The sequence below is a fragment of the Somniosus microcephalus genome, unplaced genomic scaffold (assembly GCF_052327205.1).
Source record: "Somniosus microcephalus isolate GS21.2 unplaced genomic scaffold, FLI_Smic_1.0 unresolved_chr5, whole genome shotgun sequence".
Taxonomy (NCBI): Eukaryota; Metazoa; Chordata; class Chondrichthyes; order Squaliformes; family Somniosidae; genus Somniosus; species Somniosus microcephalus.
In genome coordinates, this window is record NW_028225183.1 from 22,368,577 (window position 1) to 22,394,407 (window position 25,831).

At 42.2% G+C, this 25,831-nt stretch overlaps 8 non-coding genes across 8 annotated transcripts; all 8 read left to right on the forward strand.

The window, feature by feature from the left end:
• Positions 1-12,049: 12,049 nt before the first annotated feature.
• Positions 12,050-12,122, forward strand: trnak-uuu (transfer RNA lysine (anticodon UUU)). Its single transcript has one exon. It is a non-coding gene; the product is annotated as a tRNA-Lys (tRNA).
• A 1,718-nt stretch (positions 12,123-13,840) lies between these two features.
• On the forward strand, positions 13,841-13,913 carry trnak-uuu (transfer RNA lysine (anticodon UUU)). Its single transcript has one exon. It is a non-coding gene; the product is annotated as a tRNA-Lys (tRNA).
• Positions 13,914-15,618: 1,705 nt separating this feature from the next.
• Positions 15,619-15,691, forward strand: trnak-uuu (transfer RNA lysine (anticodon UUU)). The gene has a single exon. It is a non-coding gene; the product is annotated as a tRNA-Lys (tRNA).
• A 1,719-nt stretch (positions 15,692-17,410) lies between these two features.
• trnak-uuu (transfer RNA lysine (anticodon UUU)) lies at positions 17,411-17,483 on the forward strand. Its single transcript has one exon. It is a non-coding gene; the product is annotated as a tRNA-Lys (tRNA).
• Positions 17,484-19,202: 1,719 nt separating this feature from the next.
• On the forward strand, positions 19,203-19,275 carry trnak-uuu (transfer RNA lysine (anticodon UUU)). The gene has a single exon. It is a non-coding gene; the product is annotated as a tRNA-Lys (tRNA).
• A 1,719-nt stretch (positions 19,276-20,994) lies between these two features.
• trnak-uuu (transfer RNA lysine (anticodon UUU)) lies at positions 20,995-21,067 on the forward strand. Its single transcript has one exon. It is a non-coding gene; the product is annotated as a tRNA-Lys (tRNA).
• A 1,719-nt stretch (positions 21,068-22,786) lies between these two features.
• On the forward strand, positions 22,787-22,859 carry trnak-uuu (transfer RNA lysine (anticodon UUU)). The gene has a single exon. It is a non-coding gene; the product is annotated as a tRNA-Lys (tRNA).
• A 1,719-nt stretch (positions 22,860-24,578) lies between these two features.
• trnak-uuu (transfer RNA lysine (anticodon UUU)) lies at positions 24,579-24,651 on the forward strand. Its single transcript has one exon. It is a non-coding gene; the product is annotated as a tRNA-Lys (tRNA).
• Positions 24,652-25,831: the final 1,180 nt, after the last annotated feature.

The following is a 25,831-nucleotide window of genomic DNA, read 5'->3' on the forward strand; positions in this document are numbered from 1 at the left end:
GGATCGGTGCTGGGTCTCTTGCTGTTTGTGGTCTACATTAATGACTTGGATATGAATGTAAAAGGTATGATCAGTAAGTTCACGGATGATACAAAAATTGGTAGGGTGGTAAATAGCGAGGAGGGTAGCCTCAGTCTGCAGGACGATATAGATGGGTTGGTCAGATGGGCGGAACAGTGGCAAATGGAATTTAACCCGGAAAAGTGCGAGGTGATGCACTTTGGGGGGACTAACAAGGAAAGGGAATAAACAATGAATGGAAAGGCCCTAGGCAAGACGGAGGGTCAGAGGGATCTGAGTGTGCAAGTACACAGATCCCTGAAGGCGGCGGAACAGGTGGATAAGTTGGTAAAAAAGGCATATGGGATACTTGCCTTCATTAGCCGAGGCATTGAATATAAGAGCAAGGAGGTTATGATGGAGCTGTATAAAACACTGGTTAGGCCACAGCTGGAATACTGTGTGCAGTTCTGGTCGCCACACTACAGGAAGGATGTGATCGCGTTAGAGAGGGTGCAGAGGAGGTTCACCAGGATGTTACCAGGGCTGGAGCGCTTCAGCTATGAAGAGAGACTGGGCAGATTGGGTTTGTTTTCCTTGGAGCAGAGGAGGCTGTGGGGGGACATGATTGAGGTGTACAAAATTATGAGGGGCATAGATAGGATGGATGCTGAGGAGCTTTTTCCCTTAGTAGAGGGGTCAATAACTAGGGGGCATAGATTCAAGGTAAAGGGCGGGAGGTTTAGAGGGGAATTGAGAAAGATATTTTTCACCCAGAGGGTGGTTGGAGTCTGGAACTCACTGCCTGAAAGGATTGTGGAGGCAGGAACACTCACAACATTTAAGAAGCATTTGGATGAGCACTTGAAATGTCATAGCATACAAGGCTACGGACCAAATGCTGGAATATGGGATTAGATTAGACAGGGCTTGATGGCCGGCGCGGACACGATGGTCCGAAGGGCCTCTATCCGTGCTGTATTACTCTATGACCATGTCTAGGCACACGTGCTCTATCTGTGACAATACTCCTCTGGTAAATTTATTTTAAAGCTGAAATTAAAGAATAGAATGATTATAACCGGACAACTGAATTCGTTATTACTCAAGTGGACAAAGAGAACTTTGTTGAAGTCAACAATTTTTCAATTGACATGGTGTGTGCTTCTGTCAAGCTACTTTGAGTTCTTTATCCTGGAGCTTCAGCAAATCTTATAGCCGTCTGGAAAATTGTGGAATAAGCCCACCCACGCAAAATAGATCGCAAGGCTGTCATAGCAGCAGGCAGGGGCAGTCACTTGCTCACGTCTACTTTATGTTGATCAAGGCTGCGTCGTTCATCCGTGTTGTTAATACCGAGAAAGGGAACAACAGGTTGCAGGTAGTTTGTCTTTCGAGTGTTAATTTCAAGACCAGCCTCTGTCAGCAGCTGCAACAACTAAGAGCAGAAAGAACAGGAGCAGATCTCGGCCATTCGGCCCCTCGAGCCTGCTCCTCCATTCAATAAATCAGGGGGGAACCTCTACATCAAATTTCTTAAAGAAACAGATTGGTGTATAAGAGTAAAGAAGTATTACTGCAATTATGTAGGGCCGTGGTGAGACAACACCTGGGGTAATGTGTACAGCTTTGGTCTCCTTAACTAAAAATAGATACACTTGCCTTAGTGGAAGTGCAGCAAATGTTCGCTGAACTGATTCCTGGGATGAGATGATTTTCCTATGCGGTGATATTTTGTAGAATAGGACTATATTCCATACAGTTTAAAAGAATGAGAGGTGATCTCATTGTAATATATAAAATAATTAATTGCTTGACAGGGTGATGCTGCGAGTATGATTCCCCTAGCTGGCGAGTCAAGAAGCAGGGGTCACAGTCTCATGATAAGCGGATGACCATTTAGCCATGGTGTGGAGATGCCGGAGTTGGACTGGGGTGGACAAATGTAAGAAATCACACAACACCAGGTTATAGTCCAACAGCTTTATTTGAAATCACAAGCTTTCGGAGCGCTGCTCCTTCTTCAGGTGAAGTGGAGAAATGCATAAAGACACAGCTTATATAGTCAGGGAATCATGTCAGGTGTTTACAGGTAACCTTTCCAACTGCCATTTATCACACCTCGGCAGAGAGATAATCACAGCACTCAAAGGTTTTGACCCCTTGTGACCCCACCTCATTGTTCTTTCATGTAATGTTTCCCTGACTGACCTGTTTGGACAACATTCACACCTTTGACTGCTGTGATTATCTCTCTGCCGAGGTGTGATAAATGGCAGTTGGAAAGGTTACCTGTAAACATCTGACATGATTCTCTGACTATATAAGCTGTGTCTTTATGCATTTCTCCACTTCACCTGAAGAAGGAGCAGCGCTCCGAAAGCTTGTGATTTCAAATAAAGCTGTTGGACTTTAACCTGGTGTTGTTTGATTTCTTACAGATGGCCATTTAGGACTAAGCTGAGAAGAAAGTTCTTCAATCACACGATTGTGAATCTTTGGAATTCGCTTACCCAGAGGGCTGTGGAAGCTTAGTTGTTGAGCATATTCAAGACTGGGATCGATAGACTTAGGGGACAAAAGAAATCTAGAGAGATCACGATAGGGCAGGAAAGTTGAGTTGATGTAAAAGTTCAACCATGACATTATTTAATTTCAGAGCATAATCTAGGGGTCGTCTGGACTGCAGCTCGTATTCTTTATGTTCTGATGAGAGGAACAGAGAGTTAGAGAGACAGACAAGGAAAGGTCGAGAGACAAGGGGACGGAAATGGAAAAGGAGAAAGACAGAGGAACAGACATGGATAGAGCGAGATACAGTGGGACAGAAATGAAGAGAGTGAGAGAGAAATGAGATATAGGGACAGACGTGCTATGGGAGAAAGAGAATAACAGGGACAGATATGTACGCTACATTCATCCTCCCTAACAAACCACCCCAATCAATTCACTCCATTTAGTTGCTCCTGGGGAAGACGAGGGAAAGGGAATTGGGATGAGATGGCAGGGAGGGAACGGGAGGGCAATGAGGGGGGTGATGGATCTGGAAGGAGTGCGTTCTATGTCCACACTTTGCTCCTTCCAGCTCCAGCGTGCGTGTTTGGTGTGCACTGTGGTTCCAATCGATGTTATTCACTGGGGCATGTTCTTTGCCCCCAAGGGGCTGAAGTGACTAGTTTCTGGGGAACAGTGCGATCAGTGTTTTTTAACTTTTTAGAACAGCAAGGATGCTCACAACAAGGAATTAGAGAGCATCGAAAGTGTATGAAATCAGCAAAAACAAGTCAGTGGGAATATGTCACGTCCCAGCAAAGAGGGACCATGATTTTCTGGACAATTCAGTTCTGATCCCCCATGGGAAGCCTTGGTTATCATTACTCTGAGCGGGACCCTTCCCATGCAGTAGAGAAGGCAACCAGATTGAACCCAACCTGGACAAAGACTCAGGGAAGAAGCTCTAGCCTGCAGTCTACAAGCTGCTCACCTGGGAGAGGCAGGGTACATCAAGTCCCAAACACGTCCCCTTTCTCTCCAGTGAGGGGGCACATCTCCCTCAGACTGTGGTTTTCATTATGTGCTCAGGATCTTTCTTTCTCTCTCAACTTGGCTCTCTCTGTCCTCTGTACATTCTTTGTTTTGTTGTATAGCTGCGATTTGTTTGTACATGCTGTTGCGAAGAGATTCGCCATGTAACCGACTGAGAGTGAGGGATCCAGTATCTCGCTGTTGTTTTTAAGTACTTTGATTTTTTTTGTCCATTTTTTTTCTCCCATTCCTGAAGAATTTTATTTTGTCGAAATGCTGCTATTACACGATGCAGAGAGAGATGAATCGTTGGACGAGGAATCACTAGATAAGAAGTTTTCTCTCCATCGTAGACTGGCCGAGGCCATCCCCACAGGCTGCACCAAACATGCACACCTGAGTTTTGTCTCTTTATTTACACTGGTCCTAGTTTTCTCTCTGGAGCCTGGCTTCGGGGCTTTGGTTAAAATGTTCTTGTTAGACTATAATTTCTCGAACTATTAATAAAAGCGCTGGATTTTCTGTTGGGTATGACGGTGTATGCCATAGTGTGAGGGGGCACCCGAATTGAAAAAACAATGCTTTTCTTAATTAAAAGATATCCATGAACATTAAAAGATTTAATGAGAAGAAATCCTACAGATTTTTTTCTATAAATAAAGTATATATTTCACAACATTCAGCACAGTGTGCAGTATTGCAGTAATTTAAATGAATGAATGAAAATCAGTGTTCTGATTGGAGAACCAGGCCCAGGTGATCCCAGGTAAGCTTCCGCACAGGCTGAGTACCTGGGATCTGTGGGCCATTCATTACCCTCCTACTCACAGCGTCAATGCGCAAGTTTAAGCAGGAGGCCCGGCATCAGGTAGATGCCTATACTTTTCGGAGGTAGACCGCCCACCACCAGTTCAATTCAATTACAATTTCAATTCAATTTTATTTGTCATATATGCAGCAGACGTGTGTACTGCAAAATGAAATGTTCATTTTTACAAGTCCTCCCAACATTGGAATAAATATGGCATAACAATGATAAAATACTAATAGAAATACAGTAATAATAAAAGAAAACAACAGTAACAAAAAATAATAAATTACACGTTCATGAGTCTTATGGCCAGAGGCTAGAAGCTGTTTCGAAACCTGCTGGTGCGAGACCATACGCTTCGGTATCTCTTACCGGATGGGAGCAGGGCGAAGTGGTTGTGGCTTTGGTGGCTCGTGAATGTATTTATTCTAAGGGCCTTCCTCCAGCTCCTCTTGGGGTAGATATTCTGGACAGCAGGTAGATTAATTCCTATAGTATGTTGTGCAGCTTTCACCACCATCTGTAGAGCCCTGCGGTCTGTGGCAGTGCAGTTGCCATGCCAGATAGTGATGCAGCCGGACAGTATACTTTTGATTGTGCACCGGTTGAAGTTGGTGATAATCTGGGGTGTCATTCCAAATTTCTTCAGTCTCCTGAGGAAGAACAGGCATTGGCATGCCTTCTTCGTTACGACGTCGATGTGATTTGACCATGTTAAGTCCTCCGTAATTAATACACCCAGAAATTTAAAGCTGCTGACCCTCTCCACCTCAGCCCCTTCGATGTAAATTGGGGTGTGTCCCTCCCCCTGCCGCTTCCTGTAGTCCACGATCATCTCCTTTGTTTTGCTGATGTTGAGGGAGAGGTTGTTGTATTTGCATCATTCTGCTAGAGCTCTTACCTCCTCCCTGTAGCCTGTCTCGTCTCCATCTGTGATCAGGCCTACAACGGTAGTATCATCAGCAAACTTGATGATGGAGTTGGATTTTTAGCCCATAATATGTTTCAGGGACGTAGCGAAATTTGTGGGGGGTGGGGACAGGTTCCTGGAGCTCCAATTTTCTCCACCCCCACCATCCACCACAGGCTCTTGTGATTGAAACAAGTTAAAGCCTGAGTTTAAAGCAGCATGGTCTGCAATTTTGTAAAAACACGGTAAACAGCACTTTACAAACAGGGGCCGTGAGCTCTTTGAACTCCTAAACGTGATCCCGTATAAAGGCTCCGCTATAGTTTCAAAATAAAGCTTGTGTTTCCGGGCAGTTTGTCATCTGGTGGAGAAAGTGCGACCATTTTCTGTCAGTGTCTGGGTCGCCCTTTTGTTCTGCATCACTTACTGGAACGCCAGTTTCAGTAAGACACTGGGAGATCATTTTGTTTCGTGTAATAGTGGGATGCCATTTCGATTAAGTTCCTGAGCCGTCATTTCCTTTTGTGGTAGGTAGTGGGACGTCATTTTGCTACATTAATTAGGAAACCATTTTGTTTAAGATACTGCGCCACCATTTTGTATCATGCCGTGTATTGGGACACCATTTTGATTTGTTTCAGATAATAGGACGTTATTTTGAGACCTAGATCTATAAACGGATCATCCGGGTTTAGGAGACAAATTAGAGGAAAACGTATTCAAAATCTGAAAAGCATAACACCAGTTCTAAACAAGAACGAGATCAGGACATAGCTGAACCAAGCTGTCACATTTTATATACACAGCACAGGGCCACGTGTTACAGCGACCGGCCCCTCACTGCGAGAGACACACACTGTATACAGGGACACATAATTACAGAATCTGACTCCTCACTGGGAGAGGCACACACTGTACACAGGGACAGATATTTACAGAGTCCGACTCCACACTGGGAGAAGCACACTCTGTAATCAGGGACACATATTTCAGAGTACAACTCCACACTGGGAAAGACACACACTGTACACAGGGACAGATATTTACAGAGTACAACTCCACACTGGGAGAGGCACACTCTGTACACAGGGACACATATTTCAGAGTACAACTCCACACTGGGAAAGACACACACTGTAGTCAGGTCCAACTGTTAAAGAATCCGACTCCTCACTGGGAGACACAGACGGTACACAGGAAGACTTGTTACAAAGTCCACCTCCTCACTGGGAGAGACACACACTGTACACATGATTACTTGTTACAGAGTCCGACACCTCACTGGGAGACACTGATTGTACGTAGGAATATTTGTTACAGTGTCCGACTTCACATTGGGAGAGACACAAATTGAAGACAGCGACACTTCTTACACAGTCCGATTCCACACTGGGAGACATGCATACTGTAGACAGGATCATTTGTTACACAGTCCGACTCCTCACTGGGAGAGATACACACTGTACGCAGGAACATTGGTACAGAGTCCGACTCCACACTGGGATAGATACATATTGTACACAGGTAATTTGGTACAGAGTCCGACTCCACACTGGAAGAGATACACACTGTACACAGGGACATTGGTACAGAATCCGACTCCACACTGGATGAGACCAAAACTGTACACAGGGGCACTTGCAATACAGTAGGACTCTTCACTGGGACAGATGCACACTTTACAATGGAACACGTGTTACTTACTCCGTGTCCACACTGGGAGAGCAGCATAAGATACAGAAGAACACTTCTACATATTTCGATTCGTCACTGGGGCAGACACATTCTGTACAGAGGGACTCCAGTGACAAGAGAGCAGAGAGAAAGTCAGAGAGAGAGCCGTCACCTTCAATCTGTGTGCCGACCTTCTTTGTCTCTCTTTAGTTATCAGGTAGACAGCCCACCCCGATTTTAACAGTGCCTGACCAGTGAGTATGGATGATCGTAAAATGCGATGAACTCGCAGTCTAATCTCTTACATCTCCTGACCGCTCCGTGACCAGAATTCACCGATTCGCCTAACCCGGGGGTTTAGACAGAGCTGTGATTTGAAGTGTTATCTCTCTGTTTGCGCTCACAAGGCCAAGCAATGAAGCAGTCTGATTATTTTTTGTACAAGTAGAGTGTTATTTTCTCGACACTGTTCTACTTCTGGACTTGTGGAGAGATGGGCTGGATTCTGTCGTCTCTGCACTGAAGGAGGGTTCTGATCTTTCACCTTCCCTACATACTCTTGGAACCCGAGGAGTTTAGAGGGGAAACTGGAGTTTGAATCTTTGCTAAGTTCCAAAATGGGAGACAGGCAGCGAGGTTCCCTGGGTTGAATATGCACAAATCTTCTCACGATCGTCCAATGTAACCCCCGTATCTGCCTCTCTACATCTTCAACTCGTTCCTCTTACTGCTTCCTCCATAGCGTTATCTACATCCCCAACTCTCTGCTTCCACAACTCCGTCTATCTCTCAGCATTTACATCTTTCTACATCACTCACTAACTCTTCTTCCACCCCTCTCTATCAGTTCCTTCATCTCTCTCTACCTTTCCCTCCATCTCTCTCTACAACTTCATCCATCTCTCTCTACCTCTTCCTCCATCTCTCTCTACTTCTCCTTCCTTCTCTCACTACCTCTCCCTCCATGATTCCCTAATCCTGCCTCCATCTCTCTCTACCTCTGTCTCCATCTCTCTCTACCTCTCCCGCCATCGCTCTCACCATATAACTCTACCTCTTTCTGCATCATTATCTAGCACATCCTCCATCTCTCTCTACCAATTTCTCCATCTACCTCTAGCTCTCTCTCCATCGCTATCTACCTCTTCTACCAGCTCGCACTATATCTTTATCCGCCTGTTTATCCTCTCCATCCATTTCCCTCTACATCTTCCTCCACCTCTCTCTATCTTTTTCTCCACCTATCTCTACCTCTTTCTCCATCTCTCTATACCACTCCCGCCATCTCTCTCTACCTCTTCCTCCATCTACTTCTTCCTCTTTCTCCATCGCTATCTATCTCTTCCTCCATCTCTGTCCAACTGTTCCTCCACCTGGATCTACCACTGTGTCCATCTCTCTAACTCTTCATTCACCGTTCTGTAACGCTTTGTCCATCTTTCTCTACATCTCCTTCCATCTCTCTTTACCTCACCCTCCATCTCTCTCTACCTCTGTTTCCATCTCCCTCTACCTCTTCATCCATCTTTCTGTACCTCTACTTTCTCTCTCTCTATCTTTTACTTAATTTCTCTCAACGTCTCCCTCCATCTCTCTCTAAATTTCTCTCCATCTCTCTCTACCTCTGCCGCATCTATCTCTACCTCTGTTGCCATCTCTCTCTACCTCAGTTATTGAACCCTCTAATAAGGCGAAATGTTAATTTCTATCTGCCCTATCTATGCCCCTTAAATTTGGTACACCTCAATCAGCTGCACCCTCAGCCTTCTCTGCTCTAAGGAAAACAACCCTAGCCTGTCCAGTCTCTCTTCATAGCTGAAGCTCTCCAGCCCAGGTAACATCCTGGTTAATCTCCTCTGCCCCTTTCCGAAGTAATCACATCCTTCCTTTAGTGTGGCGACTAGAACTGCAAAGAGTCTTCCAGCTGTGGCCTAACTAGTGTTTTGTACAGCTCCATCATAACCTCCCTGCTCTTATATTCTATGCCTCGGCTAATGTAAGCTAGTTTCCCATAGTCCTTTTTAACCACCATATTTACCTGTCCTGCAGCCTTCCGGGATGTATGTACATGCACACCAAGGTCTCTCTGATCCTCTGTCCTTCTAAGTGTCCTACCATTCATTGTATACTCAATTGCTTTGTTAGTCCGCCCAAAATTCATCACCTCACACTTTTCAGTGTTAAATTACATTTGCCAATGTTTTGACCATCTAACCAACTCATCCTGTAGCCTGAGGCTTCCCTCCTCGCTATTTATCACTCCACCAATTCTCGTCTAATCTGCAAACTTACTGATCATACCTCCTACATTCATATCTAAATCATGAATGTACAGTACAAACAGCAAAGGACCCAGCACCGATCCCTGTGTTACACCACTGGACACAGGCTTCCAGTCACAAAAGCAAACTTCGACCATCACCATCTGCCTCCTGCCACTAACCCAATTTTGTATCCAGTGTGCCAAACTGACGTGGATCGCATGGGCTCTTACTTTCTTTACCAGTCTCCCATGTGCGACTTGGTCAAAATCCTGACTTAAGCCCATGTAGAGTACTTCAGCTGCACTACCCTCATCCACACATCTATTCACTCCCTCGAGAATTTCAATCAACTTGGTTAGACATGATCTCTTCCTGACAATGCCATGCTGACTATTCTTGATTACTCCTTCCCTCTCCAAGTGGAGACTAATTCTGTCGCTCAGAATTTTTTCAATATTTTCTCCACCACTGATGTTAGGCTCACTGCCCTTTAATTCCCTGTTTTATCCCTACTAACCTTCTTGAATAATGGTAATACGTTATCTATTCTGCAGCCCTCTGGCACCTCTCCTGTGGGCAGAGAGGTTCTGAAAATTTGTGTCAGAGCCCCTGCAACTTCCTGCCTTGCCTCACACCGCAGCCTGGGATACAACTCGTCTGTACCTGGGGAATTAGCCACTTTTAAGGCCGCTAAAATCGCTCGATAATAATTTGTTCAAGTATATCACAATCCCACTGCCTGATAACTATGCCTACATCGATCATCTCCGTAATGAACACCGCTGCAAAATATTCATTTAAATGCTTACCTACATCTTCCGGCTCTACACACAGATTGGCACTTTGGTCCCTAATGGGGTCCTCTCTTTCCAGTTTACATCTTGCCATTAATATATTTATAAAACACCTTGGGATTGTCCTTTACTTTGCCCGCCAGTGTTGTTACATGTCCCCTCTTCGCTTTCCTAATTTATTTTTTAATTAGACCCCTGCCCCTTCTATATTCCTCTAGGGCTTCCATTGTTCTTAGTTCTTTGTACCTCCCAAAGGCCTCCCGTTTTTTCCTAATCCATACCTGTATATCCCTTGACATCCAGGGTTCCTTAGGATTCTTGGTCCCACCCTTGATCTTTACGGGAACTTTTTGGCGTTGTACTCTCTCTATTTACTTTCTGAAATACTCCCACTGCTCTGATGTGGATTTTCCTACAAGTAGCTGATCCCAGTCCACTTTTGCCAGATGCTGCTTTATCTCATTAAAAATGGGCCTTCCCCCAATTTGGAACTTATATTTCTGGTCCATCTTTGTCCTTTTCCATGACTACCTTAAATCTCACCGAATTATGGTCACTGTCACCAACATGCCCTCCTACTTGCACTTCTAACATTTGCCCGGCTACATTCCCTAGAATTAGGTCCAGTGCCGCCCCCTCTTTTGTAGAACTTTCTACATGCTGGCTCAAAAAGCTGTACTGGATGCACTTTAAGAATTCTGCACCCTCTAAGCCTTTCATATTCTGACTATCCCAGTTAATATTCGGGAAGTTGAAATCCCCTACTATTATTATCCTATTATTTCTACACTTCTCTGAGATTTGCCTACATATCTGTTACTGTATCTCCCCCTGACTGTTTGGGGGCCTGGAGTACATTCCAGCAAAGTGCTTGACCCTTTTTCTTTTTAAGTTCTACCAATATGGCCTAATTGCAGGAAACTGCTAACTCGTCATCAATCCATACAGCAGTAATTGAATCATTGGTTAATATTGCAACACCCCCTCCTCTTTTACTCCCCCCTCTGTCTCGCCTGAAGATTCTATACCCTGCAATATTGAGCTGCCATTCCTGCCCCTCCCTCAAACATGTCTCTGTGATAGCAACAACTTCAATTCATCTGCCTTACTCGCAAGACTCCTTGCATTAAAATAAATGACATCCAGCCTTGCCATACTCCGTTGTGCTGTTACATATTACTTCTGCCTTCCGGGCTCACTTGTTTTTTCCTCTATATTTGTCTGTACATCACACCCTACTATAGTTCCACTCAGTATCCCATCCCCGTGACTCTCAATCCCATCAAGTAAGTCGTTAATGAAATCGGTGATTAGTTGAGTTCCCAAAAGTGATCAATCAGAGACACCACGCGTCATAATCTGCCAATTAATGTACCTGATCATCATCTGCAAACTTTGTCTCCTGCCGTTCCACCAATTTCCTAACCAGGTTAATAATTTGCCTTCAATTACATGCGTTTCAAATTTAGCCCAATGTCCCATATGCGGGACTTTTTCAAATGTCTTTGCTCCATGTCTACAAGCAAATAATAATTTGTGAACTGGGACTCATAAACCTCTTTGCTCCTCAACAGTTAATAGCTTCCCATTATTTAGAAAATACTCAGAACTATCTTACTTTGTTCCAAAGTGGCTGGTGTCACACTTGCGTACATTGAACTCGATTTGCCTTTGTTTTGCCGGCTTACTGTGTCTGTCTCTGTCCGTTTGGTTACGTCCATTTCCCAACTGCACTACAAGCGGACCGTCTAACTTAGTGCGATCTTCAAAATATGATGTACAGTGCTCCATTGCTCCATCCAAGTCAGTCATAAATACGGTGAACATTTGATGATCTAATACAGATATCTGGGGGACGGCACTTGTCACATCTGACTCCGCTGCTAACGAGCGTGTCTTTTGTGGGTGGGTTAATATTTCTGAAGTGATGGTGGTCTGATGCAGTCAATCCGGATTTGTGGGAGAAATGTGCTGTACAGGTTGGTTTATGGACAAGTAAACTGAATTTGTCGGAGATGCAATGATGCACTGCAGCCAATGAAAGTACTTTTGTGAGCTTGGCATTGCAAGAGCCCGGATAGCTCAGTCGGTAGAGCATCATACTTTTAATCTGAGGGTCCAGGGTTCAAGTCCCTGTTCAGGCGCTGCTTTTAAATCGCGATACTCAACTTTACATTCGCACTTTGATCATTTAACAAAGAAAATAACAACAGGAGCAGGCCATTTCATGCCTGGAGCCTTTCTGTCATTTAATTAAATCATCGATCGATATCCGTTTGCATTCCTTTGCTCCAGATCCCTTAATACCTTTGGTTAACAAACATCTCTCAATCTCAAGTTTAAAATTGACAATTGGCCCAGCTTTAATTACTGTCTGCGGAAGTGTGTTACAAATTTCTGTCACATAAACTCCTCTCCTGAAACGCTTGGATCTAATGTTGAGGCTATGGCCCCTTCTCCCAGATGGGTCAAATATCAGAAATAGCTTCTCGCTATCTACACTAGCATTTCCTCTTAATATCGTGAATACTTCAATCAAATCACCACTTAAGCTTCTAAATTCCAGGAAAAAGAAACCGAGTTTGTGCAATATCCCGTTGTAATTTGTCCCTTGGACTCTATGTCTCCTTCACTTTTTAAGCCTAATAATACATTCCCAAGCTGTGATGCCGAGAATTGAACACAGTACCGCAGCTGTGGCCTAACCAGTGCTTTGTATAGCTGTGGCATCATTTCACCCTCTTATATTGTAATCCTGCAGATATAAGTATCACTTTTCAATTAGCTTTTTGATTCATTTCTGTACCTGTCCATGACCATTTAATGATATATGTACAGGGACACAAGTCTATTTGGATATCAACTGTTTCCAGCTTAACATTATAAGGAGTGTATTCTAAATACTCCTATAAAGATCGGTAGTGAATCACGTCACACTTGCTAATATTTAAATCAATTTGCCAGAAAATTACACATTCACTTAATCTATGAATATCTGGTCAAATGTCTTGCTTCCATCTCAACTGATTTTCATGCCGCCTATCTTTTTTGTCATCCTCAAACTTGGATGTGTGGCTCTCAATCCCATCAAGTAAGTCGTTAATGAAATCGGTGATTAGTTGAGTTCCCAAAAGTGATCAATCAGAGACACCACTCGTCATAATCTGCCAATTAATATACCTGATCATCATCTGCAAACTTTGTCTCCTGCCGTGCCACCAATTTCCTAACCAGGTTAATAATTTGCCTTCAATTACATGCGTTTCAAATTTAGCCCAATGTCCCATATGCGGGACTTTTTCAAATGTCTTTGCTCCATGTCTACAAGCAAATAATAATTTGTGAACTGGGACTCATAAACCTCTTTGCTCCTCAACAGTTAATAGCTTCCCATTATTTCGAAAATACTCAGAACTATCTTACTTTGTTCCAAAGTGGCTGGTGTCACACTTGCGTACATTGAACTCGATTTGCCTTTGTTTTGCCGGCTTACTGTCTCTGTCCATTTGGTTACCTCCATTTCCCAACTGCACTACAAGCGGACCGTCTAACTTAGTGCGATCTTCAAAATATGATGTACATTGCTCCATCCAAGTCAGTCATAAATACGGTGAACATTTGATGATCTAATACAGATATCTGGGGGACGGCACTTGTCACATCTGACTCCGCTGCTAACGAGCGTGTCTTTTGTGGGTGGGTTAATATTTCTTAAGTGATGGTGGTCTGAGGCAGTCAATCCGGATTTGTGGGAGAAATGTGCTGTGCAGGTTGGATTATGGACAAGTAAATTGAATTTGTCGGAGATGCAATGATGCACTGCAGCCAATGAAAGTACTTTTGTGAGCTTGGCATTGCAAGAGCCCGGATAGCTCAGTCAGTAGAGCATCAGACTTTTAATCTGAGGGTCCAGGGTTCAAGTCCCTGTTCGGGCGCGATACTCAACTTTACATTCGCACTTTGATCATTTAACAAAGAAAATAACAACAGGAGCAGGCCATTTCATGCCTGGAGCCTTTCTGCCATTTAATTAAATCATCGATCGATAATCCGTTTGCATTCCTTTGCTCCAGATCCCTTAATACCTTTGGTTAACAAACATCTCTCAATCTCAAGTTTAAAATTGACAATTGGCCCAGCTTTAATTACTGTCTGCGGAAGTGTGTTACAAATTTCTGTCACACAAACTTCTCTCCTGAAACGCTTGGATCTAATGTTGAGGCTATGGCCCCTTCTCCCAGATGGGTCAATCATCAGAAATAGCTTCTCGCTATCTACACTAGCATTTCCTCTTAATATCGTGAATACTTCAATCAAATCACCACTTAAGCTTCTAAATTCCAGGAAAAAAAAACCGAGTTTGTGCAATATCCCGTTGTAATTTGTCCCTTGGACTCTATGTCTCCTTCACTTTTTAAGCCTAATAATACATTCCCAAGCTGTGATGCCGAGAATTGAACACAGTACCGCAGCTGTGGCCTAACCAGTGCTTTGTATAGCTGTGGCATCATTTCACCCTCTTATATTGTAATCCTGCAGATATAAGTATCACTTTTCAATTAGCTTTTTGATTCATTTCTGTACCTGTCCATGACCATTTAATGATATATGTACAGGGACACAAGTCTATTTGGATATCAACTGTTTCCAGCTTAACATTATAAGGAGTGTATTCTAAATACTCCTATAAAGATCGGTAGTGAATCACGTCACACTTGCTAATATTTAAATCAATTTGCCAGAAAATTACACATTCACTTAATCTATGAATATCTGGTCAAATGTCTTGCTTCCATCTCAACTGATTTTCATGCCGCCTATCTTTTTTGTCATCCTCAAACTTGGATGTGTGGCTCTCAATCCCATCAAGTAAGTCGTTAATGAAATCGGTGATTAGTTGAGTTCCCAAAAGTGATCAATCAGAGACACCACTCGTCATAATCTGCCAATTAATATACCTGATCATCATCTGCAAACTTTGTCTCCTGCCGTGCCACCAATTTCCTAACCAGGTTAATAATTTGCCTTCAATTACATGCGTTTCAAATTTAGCCCAATGTCCCATATGCGGGACTTTTTCAAATGTCTTTGCTCCATGTCTACAAGCAAATAATAATTTGTGAACTGGGACTCATAAACCTCTTTGCTCCTCAACAGTTAATAGCTTCCCATTATTTAGAAAATACTCAGAACTATCTTACTTTGTTCCAAAGTGGCTGGTGTCACACTTGCGTACATTGAACTCGATTTGCCTTTGTTTTGCCGGCATACTGTCTCTGTCCGTTTGGTTACCTCCATTTCCCAACTGCACTACAAGCGGACCGTCTAACTTAGTGCGATCTTCAAAATATGATGTACATTGCTCCATCCAAGTCAGTCATAAATACGGTGAACATTTGATGATCTAATACAGATATCTGGGGGACGGCACTTGTCACATCTGACTCCGCTGCTAACGAGCGTGTCTTTTGTGGGTGGGTTAATATTTCTGAAGTGATGGTGGTCTGAGGCAGTCAATCCGGATTTGTGGGAGAAATGTGCTGTACAGGTTGGATTATGGACAAGTAAATTGAATTTGTCGGAGATGCAATGATGCACTGCAGCCAATGAAAGTACTTTTGTGAGCTTGGCATTGCAAGAGCCCGGATAGCTCAGTCGGTAGAGCATCAGACTTTTAATCTGAGGGTCCAGGGTTCAAGTCCCTGTTCGGGCGCTGCTTTTAAATCGCGATACTCAACTTTACATTCGCACTTTGATCATTTAACAAAGAAAATAACAACAGGAGCAGGCCATTTCATGCCTGGAGCCTTTCTGCCATTTAATTAAATCATCGATCGATATCCGTTTGCATTCCTTTGCTCCAGATCCCTTAATACCTTTGGTAAACAAATATCTCTCAATCTCAAGTTTAAAATTGACAATTGGCCCAGCTTTAATTACTGTCTGCGGAAGTGTGTTACAAATTTCTGTCACACAAACTTCTCTCCTGAAACGCTTGGATCGAATGTTGAGGCTATGGCCCCTTCTCCCAGATGGGTCAATCATCAGAAATAGCTTCTCGCTATCTACACTAGCATTTCCTCTTAATATCGTGAATACTTCAATCAAATCACCACTTAAGCTTCTAAATTCCAGGAAAAAAAAGAAACGAGTTTGTGCAATATCCCGTTGTAATTTGTCCCTTGGACTCTATGTCTCCTTCACTTTTTAAGCCTAATAATACATTCCCAAGCTGTGATGCCGAGAATTGAACACAGTACCGCAGCTGTGGCCTAACCAGTGCTTTGTATAGCTGTGGCATCATTTCACCCTCTTATATTGTAATCCTACAGACATAAGTATCACTTTTCAATTAGCTTTTTGATTCATTTCTGTACCTGTCCATGACCATTTAATGATATATGTACAGGGACACAAGTCTATTTGGATATCAACTGTTTCCAGCTTAACATTATAAGGAGTGTATTCTAAATACTCCTATAAAGATCGGTAGTGAATCACGTCACACTTGCTAATATTTAAATCAATTTGCCAGAAAATTACACATTCACTTAATCTATGAATATCTGGTCAAATGTCTTGCTTCCATCTCAACTGATTTTCATGCCGCCTATCTTTTTTGTCATCCTCAAACTTGGATGTGTGGCTCTCAAGTAAGTCGTTAATGAAATCGGTGATTAGTTGAGTTCCCAAAAGTGATCAATCAGAGACACCACTCGTCATATTCTGCCAATTAGTGTACCTGATCATCATCTGCAAACTTTGTCTCCTGCCGTGCCACCAATTTCCTAACCAGGTTAATAATTTGCCTTCAATTACATGCATTTCAAATTTAGCCCAATGTCCCATATGCGGGACTTTTTCAAATGTCTTTGCTCCATGTCTACAAGCAAATAATAATTTGTGAACTGGGACTCATAAACCTCTTTGCTCCTCAACAGTTAATAGCTTCCCATTATTTAGAAAATACTCAGAACTATCTTACTTTGTTCCAAAGTGGCTGGTGTCACACTTGCGTACATTGAACTCGATTTGCCTTTGTTTTGCCGGCTTACTGTCTCTGTCCGTTTGGTTACCTCCATTTCCCAACTGCACTACAAGCGGACCGTCTAACTTAGTGCGATCTTCAAAATATGATGTACAGTGCTCCATTGCTCCATCCAAGTCAGTCATAAATACGGTGAACATTTGATGATCTAATACAGATATCTGGGGGACGGCACTTGTCACATCTGACTCCGCTGCTAACGAGCGTGTCTTTTGTGGGTGGGTTAATATTTCTTAAGTGATGGTGGTCTGAGGCAGTCAATCCGGATTTGTGGGAGAAATGTGCTGTGCAGGTTGGATTATGGACAAGTAAATTGAATTTGTCGGAGATGCAATGATGCACTGCAGCCAATGAAAGTACTTTTGTGAGCTTGGCATTGCAAGAGCCCGGATAGCTCAGTCGGTAGAGCATCAGACTTTTAATCTGAGGGTCCAGGGTTCAAGTCCCTGTTCGGGCGCTGCTTTTAAATCGCGATACTCAACTTTACATTCGCACTTTGATCATTTAACAAAGAAAATAACAACAGGAGCAGGCCATTTCATGCCTGGAGCCTTTCTGCCATTTAATTAAATCATCGATCGATATCCGTTTGCATTCCTTTGCTCCAGATCCCTTAATACCTTTGGTAAACAAATATCTCTCAATCTCAAGTTTAAAATTGACAATTGGCCCAGCTTTAATTACTGTCTGCGGAAGTGTGTTACAAATTTCTGTCACACAAACTTCTCTCCTGAAACGCTTGGATCGAATGTTGAGGCTATGGCCCCTTCTCCCAGATGGGTCAATCATCAGAAATAGCTTCTCGCTATCTACACTAGCAATTCCTCTTAATATCGTGAATACTTCAATCAAATCACCACTTAAGCTTCTAAATTCCAGGAAAAAAAAGAAACGAGTTTGTGCAATATCCCGTTGTAATTTGTCCCTTGGACTCTATGTCTCCTTCACTTTTTAAGCCTAATAATACATTCCCAAGCTGTGATGCCGAGAATTGAACACAGTACCGCAGCTGTGGCCTAACCAGTGCTTTGTATAGCTGTGGCATCATTTCACCCTCTTATATTGTAATCCTACAGACATAAGTATCACTTTTCAATTAGCTTTTTGATTCATTTCTGTACCTGTCCATGACCATTTAATGATATATGTACAGGGACACAAGTCTATTTGGATATCAACTGTTTCCAGCTTAACATTATAAGGAGTGTATTCTAAATACTCCTATAAAGATCGGTAGTGAATCACGTCACACTTGCTAATATTTAAATCAATTTGCCAGAAAATTACACATTCACTTAATCTATGAATATCTGGTCAAATGTCTTGCTTCCATCTCAACTGATTTTCATGCCGCCTATCTTTTTTGTCATCCTCAAACTTGGATGTGTGGCTCTCAAGTAAGTCGTTAATGAAATCGGTGATTAGTTGAGTTCCCAAAAGTGATCAATCAGAGACACCACTCGTCATATTCTGCCAATTAGTGTACCTGATCATCATCTGCAAACTTTGTCTCCTGCCGTGCCACCAATTTCCTAACCAGGTTAATAATTTGCCTTCAATTACATGCATTTCAAATTTAGCCCAATGTCCCATATGCGGGACTTTTTCAAATGTCTTTGCTCCATGTCTACAAGCAAATAATAATTTGTGAACTGGGACTCATAAACCTCTTTGCTCCTCAACAGTTAATAGCTTCCCATTATTTAGAAAATACTCAGAACTATCTTACTTTGTTCCAAAGTGGCTGGTGTCACACTTGCGTACATTGAACTCGATTTGCCTTTGTTTTGCCGGCTTACTGTCTCTGTCCGTTTGGTTACCTCCATTTCCCAACTGCACTACAAGCGGACCGTCTAACTTAGTGCGATCTTCAAAATATGATGTACAGTGCTCCATTGCTCCATCCAAGTCAGTCATAAATACGGTGAACATTTGATGATCTAATACAGATATCTGGGGGACGGCACTTGTCACATCTGACTCCGCTGCTAACGAGCGTGTCTTTTGTGGGTGGGTTAATATTTCTTAAGTGATGGTGGTCTGAGGCAGTCAATCCGGATTTGTGGGAGAAATGTGCTGTGCAGGTTGGATTATGGACAAGTAAATTGAATTTGTCGGAGATGCAATGATGCACTGCAGCCAATGAAAGTACTTTTGTGAGCTTGGCATTGCAAGAGCCCGGATAGCTCAGTCGGTAGAGCATCAGACTTTTAATCTGAGGGTCCAGGGTTCAAGTCCCTGTTCGGGCGCTGCTTTTAAATCGCGATACTCAACTTTACATTCGCACTTTGATCATTTAACAAAGAAAATAACAACAGGAGCAGGCCATTTCATGCCTGGAGCCTTTCTGCCATTTAATTAAATCATCGATCGATATCCGTTTGCATTCCTTTGCTCCAGATCCCTTAATACCTTTGGTAAACAAATATCTCTCAATCTCAAGTTTAAAATTGACAATTGGCCCAGCTTTAATTACTGTCTGCGGAAGTGTGTTACAAATTTCTGTCACACAAACTTCTCTCCTGAAACGCTTGGATCGAATGTTGAGGCTATGGCCCCTTCTCCCAGATGGGTCAATCATCAGAAATAGCTTCTCGCTATCTACACTAGCATTTCCTCTTAATATCGTGAATACTTCAATCAAATCACCACTTAAGCTTCTAAATTCCAGGAAAAAAAAGAAACGAGTTTGTGCAATATCCCGTTGTAATTTGTCCCTTGGACTCTATGTCTCCTTCACTTTTTAAGCCTAATAATACATTCCCAAGCTGTGATGCCGAGAATTGAACACAGTACCGCAGCTGTGGCCTAACCAGTGCTTTGTATAGCTGTGGCATCATTTCACCCTCTTATATTGTAATCCTACAGACATAAGTATCACTTTTCAATTAGCTTTTTGATTCATTTCTGTACCTGTCCATGACCATTTAATGATATATGTACAGGGACACAAGTCTATTTGGATATCAACTGTTTCCAGCTTAACATTATAAGGAGTGTATTCTAAATACTCCTATAAAGATCGGTAGTGAATCACGTCACACTTGCTAATATTTAAATCAATTTGCCAGAAAATTACACATTCACTTAATCTATGAATATCTGGTCAAATGTCTTGCTTCCATCTCAACTGATTTTCATGCCGCCTATCTTTTTTGTCATCCTCAAACTTGGATGTGTGGCTCTCAAGTAAGTCGTTAATGAAATCGGTGATTAGTTGAGTTCCCAAAAGTGATCAATCAGAGACACCACTCGTCATATTCTGCCAATTAGTGTACCTGATCATCATCTGCAAACTTTGTCTCCTGCCGTGCCACCAATTTCCTAACCAGGTTAATAATTTGCCTTCAATTACATGCATTTCAAATTTAGCCCAATGTCCCATATGCGGGACTTTTTCAAATGTCTTTGCTCCATGTCTACAAGCAAATAATAATTTGTGAACTGGGACTCATAAACCTCTTTGCTCCTCAACAGTTAATAGCTTCCCATTATTTAGAAAATACTCAGAACTATCTTACTTTGTTCCAAAGTGGCTGGTGTCACACTTGCGTACATTGAACTCGATTTGCCTTTGTTTTGCCGGCTTACTGTCTCTGTCCGTTTGGTTACCTCCATTTCCCAACTGCACTACAAGCGGACCGTCTAACTTAGTGCGATCTTCAAAATATGATGTACAGTGCTCCATTGCTCCATCCAAGTCAGTCATAAATACGGTGAACATTTGATGATCTAATACAGATATCTGGGGGACGGCACTTGTCACATCTGACTCCGCTGCTAACGAGCGTGTCTTTTGTGGGTGGGTTAATATTTCTTAAGTGATGGTGGTCTGAGGCAGTCAATCCGGATTTGTGGGAGAAATGTGCTGTGCAGGTTGGATTATGGACAAGTAAATTGAATTTGTCGGAGATGCAATGATGCACTGCAGCCAATGAAAGTACTTTTGTGAGCTTGGCATTGCAAGAGCCCGGATAGCTCAGTCGGTAGAGCATCAGACTTTTAATCTGAGGGTCCAGGGTTCAAGTCCCTGTTCGGGCGCTGCTTTTAAATCGCGATACTCAACTTTACATTCGCACTTTGATCATTTAACAAAGAAAATAACAACAGGAGCAGGCCATTTCATGCCTGGAGCCTTTCTGCCATTTAATTAAATCATCGATCGATAATCCGTTTGCATTCCTTTGCTCCAGATCCCTTAATACCTTTGGTTAACAAACATCTCTCAATCTCAAGTTTAAAATTGACAATTGGCCCAGCTTTAATTACTGTCTGCGGAAGTGTGTTACAAATTTCTGTCACACAAACTTCTCTCCTGAAACGCTTGGATCTAATGTTGAGGCTATGGCCCCTTCTCCCAGATGGGTCAATCATCAGAAATAGCTTCTCGCTATCTACACTAGCATTTCCTCTTAATATCGTGAATACTTCAATCAAATCACCACTTAAGCTTCTAAATTCCAGGAAAAAAAAACCGAGTTTGTGCAATATCCCGTTGTAATTTGTCCCTTGGACTCTATGTCTCCTTCACTTTTTAAGCCTAATAATACATTCCCAAGCTGTGATGCCGAGAATTGAACACAGTACCGCAGCTGTGGCCTAACCAGTGCTTTGTATAGCTGTGGCATCATTTCACCCTCTTATATTGTAATCCTGCAGATATAAGTATCACTTTTCAATTAGCTTTTTGATTCATTTCTGTACCTGTCCATGACCATTTAATGATATATGTACAGGGACACAAGTCTATTTGGATATCAACTGTTTCCAGCTTAACATTATAAGGAGTGTATTCTAAATACTCCTATAAAGATCGGTAGTGAATCACGTCACACTTGCTAATATTTAAATCAATTTGCCAGAAAATTACACATTCACTTAATCTATGAATATCTGGTCAAATGTCTTGCTTCCATCTCAACTGATTTTCATGCCGCCTATCTTTTTTGTCATCCTCAAACTTGGATGTGTGGCTCTCAATCCCATCAAGTAAGTCGTTAATGAAATCGGTGATTAGTTGAGTTCCCAAAAGTGATCAATCAGAGACACCACTCGTCATAATCTGCCAATTAATATACCTGATCATCATCTGCAAACTTTGTCTCCTGCCGTGCCACCAATTTCCTAACCAGGTTAATAATTTGCCTTCAATTACATGCGTTTCAAATTTAGCCCAATGTCCCATATGCGGGACTTTTTCAAATGTCTTTGCTCCATGTCTACAAGCAAATAATAATTTGTGAACTGGGACTCATAAACCTCTTTGCTCCTCAACAGTTAATAGCTTCCCATTATTTCGAAAATACTCAGAACTATCTTACTTTGTTCCAAAGTGGCTGGTGTCACACTTGCGTACATTGAACTCGATTTGCCTTTGTTTTGCCGGCATACTGTCTCTGTCCGTTTGGTTACCTCCATTTCCCAACTGCACTACAAGCGGACCGTCTAACTTAGTGCGATCTTCAAAATATGATGTACATTGCTCCATCCAAGTCAGTCATAAATACGGTGAACATTTGATGATCTAATACAGATATCTGGGGGACGGCACTTGTCACATCTGACTCCGCTGCTAACGAGCGTGTCTTTTGTGGGTGGGTTAATATTTCTGAAGTGATGGTGGTCTGAGGCAGTCAATCCGGATTTGTGGGAGAAATGTGCTGTACAGGTTGGATTATGGACAAGTAAATTGAATTTGTCGGAGATGCAATGATGCACTGCAGCCAATGAAAGTACTTTTGTGAGCTTGGCATTGCAAGAGCCCGGATAGCTCAGTCGGTAGAGCATCAGACTTTTAATCTGAGGGTCCAGGGTTCAAGTCCCTGTTCGGGCGCTGCTTTTAAATCGCGATACTCAACTTTACATTCGCACTTTGATCATTTAACAAAGAAAATAACAACAGGAGCAGGCCATTTCATGCCTGGAGCCTTTCTGCCATTTAATTAAATCATCGATCGATATCCGTTTGCATTCCTTTGCTCCAGAGCCCTTAATACCTTTGGTAAACAAATATCTCTCAATCTCAAGTTTAAAATTGACAATTGGCCCAGCTTTAATTACTGTCTGCGGAAGTGTGTTACAAATTTCTGTCACACAAACTTCTCTCCTGAAACGCTTGGATCGAATGTTGAGGCTATGGCCCCTTCTCCCAGATGGGTCAATCATCAGAAATAGCTTCTCGCTATCTACACTAGCAATTCCTCTTAATATCGTGAATACTTCAATCAAATCACCACTTAAGCTTCTAAATTCCAGGAAAAAAAAGAAACGAGTTTGTGCAATATCCCGTTGTAATTTGTCCCTTGGACTCTATGTCTCCTTCACTTTTTAAGCCTAATAATACATTCCCAAGCTGTGATGCCGAGAATTGAACACAGTACCGCAGCTGTGGCCTAACCAGTGCTTTGTATAGCTGTGGCATCATTTCACCCTCTTATATTGTAATCCTACAGACATAAGTATCACTTTTCAATTAGCTTTTTGATTCATTTCTGTACCTGTCCATGACCATTTAATGATATATGTACAGGGACACAAGTCTATTTGGATATCAACTGTTTCCAGCTTAACATTATAAGGAGTGTATTCTAAATACTCCTATAAAGATCGGTAGTGAATCACGTCACACTTGCTAATATTTAAATCAATTTGCCAGAAAATTACACATTCACTTAATCTATGAATATCTGGTCAAATGTCTTGCTTCCATCTCAACTGATTTTCATGCCGCCTATCTTTTTTGTCATCCTCAAACTTGGATGTGTGGCTCTCAAGTAAGTCGTTAATGAAATCGGTGATTAGTTGAGTTCCCAAAAGTGATCAATCAGAGACACCACTCGTCATATTCTGCCAATTAGTGTACCTGATCATCATCTGCAAACTTTGTCTCCTGCCGTGCCACCAATTTCCTAACCAGGTTAATAATTTGCCTTCAATTACATGCATTTCAAATTTAGCCCAATGTCCCATATGCGGGACTTTTTCAAATGTCTTTGCTCCATGTCTACAAGCAAATAATAATTTGTGAACTGGGACTCATAAACCTCTTTGCTCCTCAACAGTTAATAGCTTCCCATTATTTAGAAAATACTCAGAACTATCTTACTTTGTTCCAAAGTGGCTGGTGTCACACTTGCGTACATTGAACTCGATTTGCCTTTGTTTTGCCGGCTTACTGTCTCTGTCCGTTTGGTTACCTCCATTTCCCAACTGCACTACAAGCGGACCGTCTAACTTAGTGCGATCTTCAAAATATGATGTACAGTGCTCCATTGCTCCATCCAAGTCAGTCATAAATACGGTGAACATTTGATGATCTAATACAGATATCTGGGGGACGGCACTTGTCACATCTGACTCCGCTGCTAACGAGCGTGTCTTTTGTGGGTGGGTTAATATTTCTTAAGTGATGGTGGTCTGAGGCAGTCAATCCGGATTTGTGGGAGAAATGTGCTGTGCAGGTTGGATTATGGACAAGTAAATTGAATTTGTCGGAGATGCAATGATGCACTGCAGCCAATGAAAGTACTTTTGTGAGCTTGGCATTGCAAGAGCCCGGATAGCTCAGTCGGTAGAGCATCAGACTTTTAATCTGAGGGTCCAGGGTTCAAGTCCCTGTTCGGGCGCTGCTTTTAAATCGCGATACTCAACTTTACATTCGCACTTTGATCATTTAACAAAGAAAATAACAACAGGAGCAGGCCATTTCATGCCTGGAGCCTTTCTGCCATTTAATTAAATCATCGATCGATAATCCGTTTGCATTCCTTTGCTCCAGATCCCTTAATACCTTTGGTTAACAAACATCTCTCAATCTCAAGTTTAAAATTGACAATTGGCCCAGCTTTAATTACTGTCTGCGGAAGTGTGTTACAAATTTCTGTCACACAAACTTCTCTCCTGAAACGCTTGGATCTAATGTTGAGGCTATGGCCCCTTCTCCCAGATGGGTCAATCATCAGAAATAGCTTCTCGCTATCTACACTAGCATTTCCTCTTAATATCGTGAATACTTCAATCAAATCACCACTTAAGCTTCTAAATTCCAGGAAAAAAAAACCGAGTTTGTGCAATATCCCGTTGTAATTTGTCCCTTGGACTCTATGTCTCCTTCACTTTTTAAGCCTAATAATACATTCCCAAGCTGTGATGCCGAGAATTGAACACAGTACCGCAGCTGTGGCCTAACCAGTGCTTTGTATAGCTGTGGCATCATTTCACCCTCTTATATTGTAATCCTGCAGATATAAGTATCACTTTTCAATTAGCTTTTTGATTCATTTCTGTACCTGTCCATGACCATTTAATGATATATGTACAGGGACACAAGTCTATTTGGATATCAACTGTTTCCAGCTTAACATTATAAGGAGTGTATTCTAAATACTCCTATAAAGATCGGTAGTGAATCACGTCACACTTGCTAATATTTAAATCAATTTGCCAGAAAATTACACATTCACTTAATCTATGAATATCTGGTCAAATGTCTTGCTTCCATCTCAACTGATTTTCATGCCGCCTATCTTTTTTGTCATCCTCAAACTTGGATGTGTGGCTCTCAATCCCATCAAGTAAGTCGTTAATGAAATCGGTGATTAGTTGAGTTCCCAAAAGTGATCAATCAGAGACACCACTCGTCATAATCTGCCAATTAATATACCTGATCATCATCTGCAAACTTTGTCTCCTGCCGTGCCACCAATTTCCTAACCAGGTTAATAATTTGCCTTCAATTACATGCGTTTCAAATTTAGCCCAATGTCCCATATGCGGGACTTTTTCAAATGTCTTTGCTCCATGTCT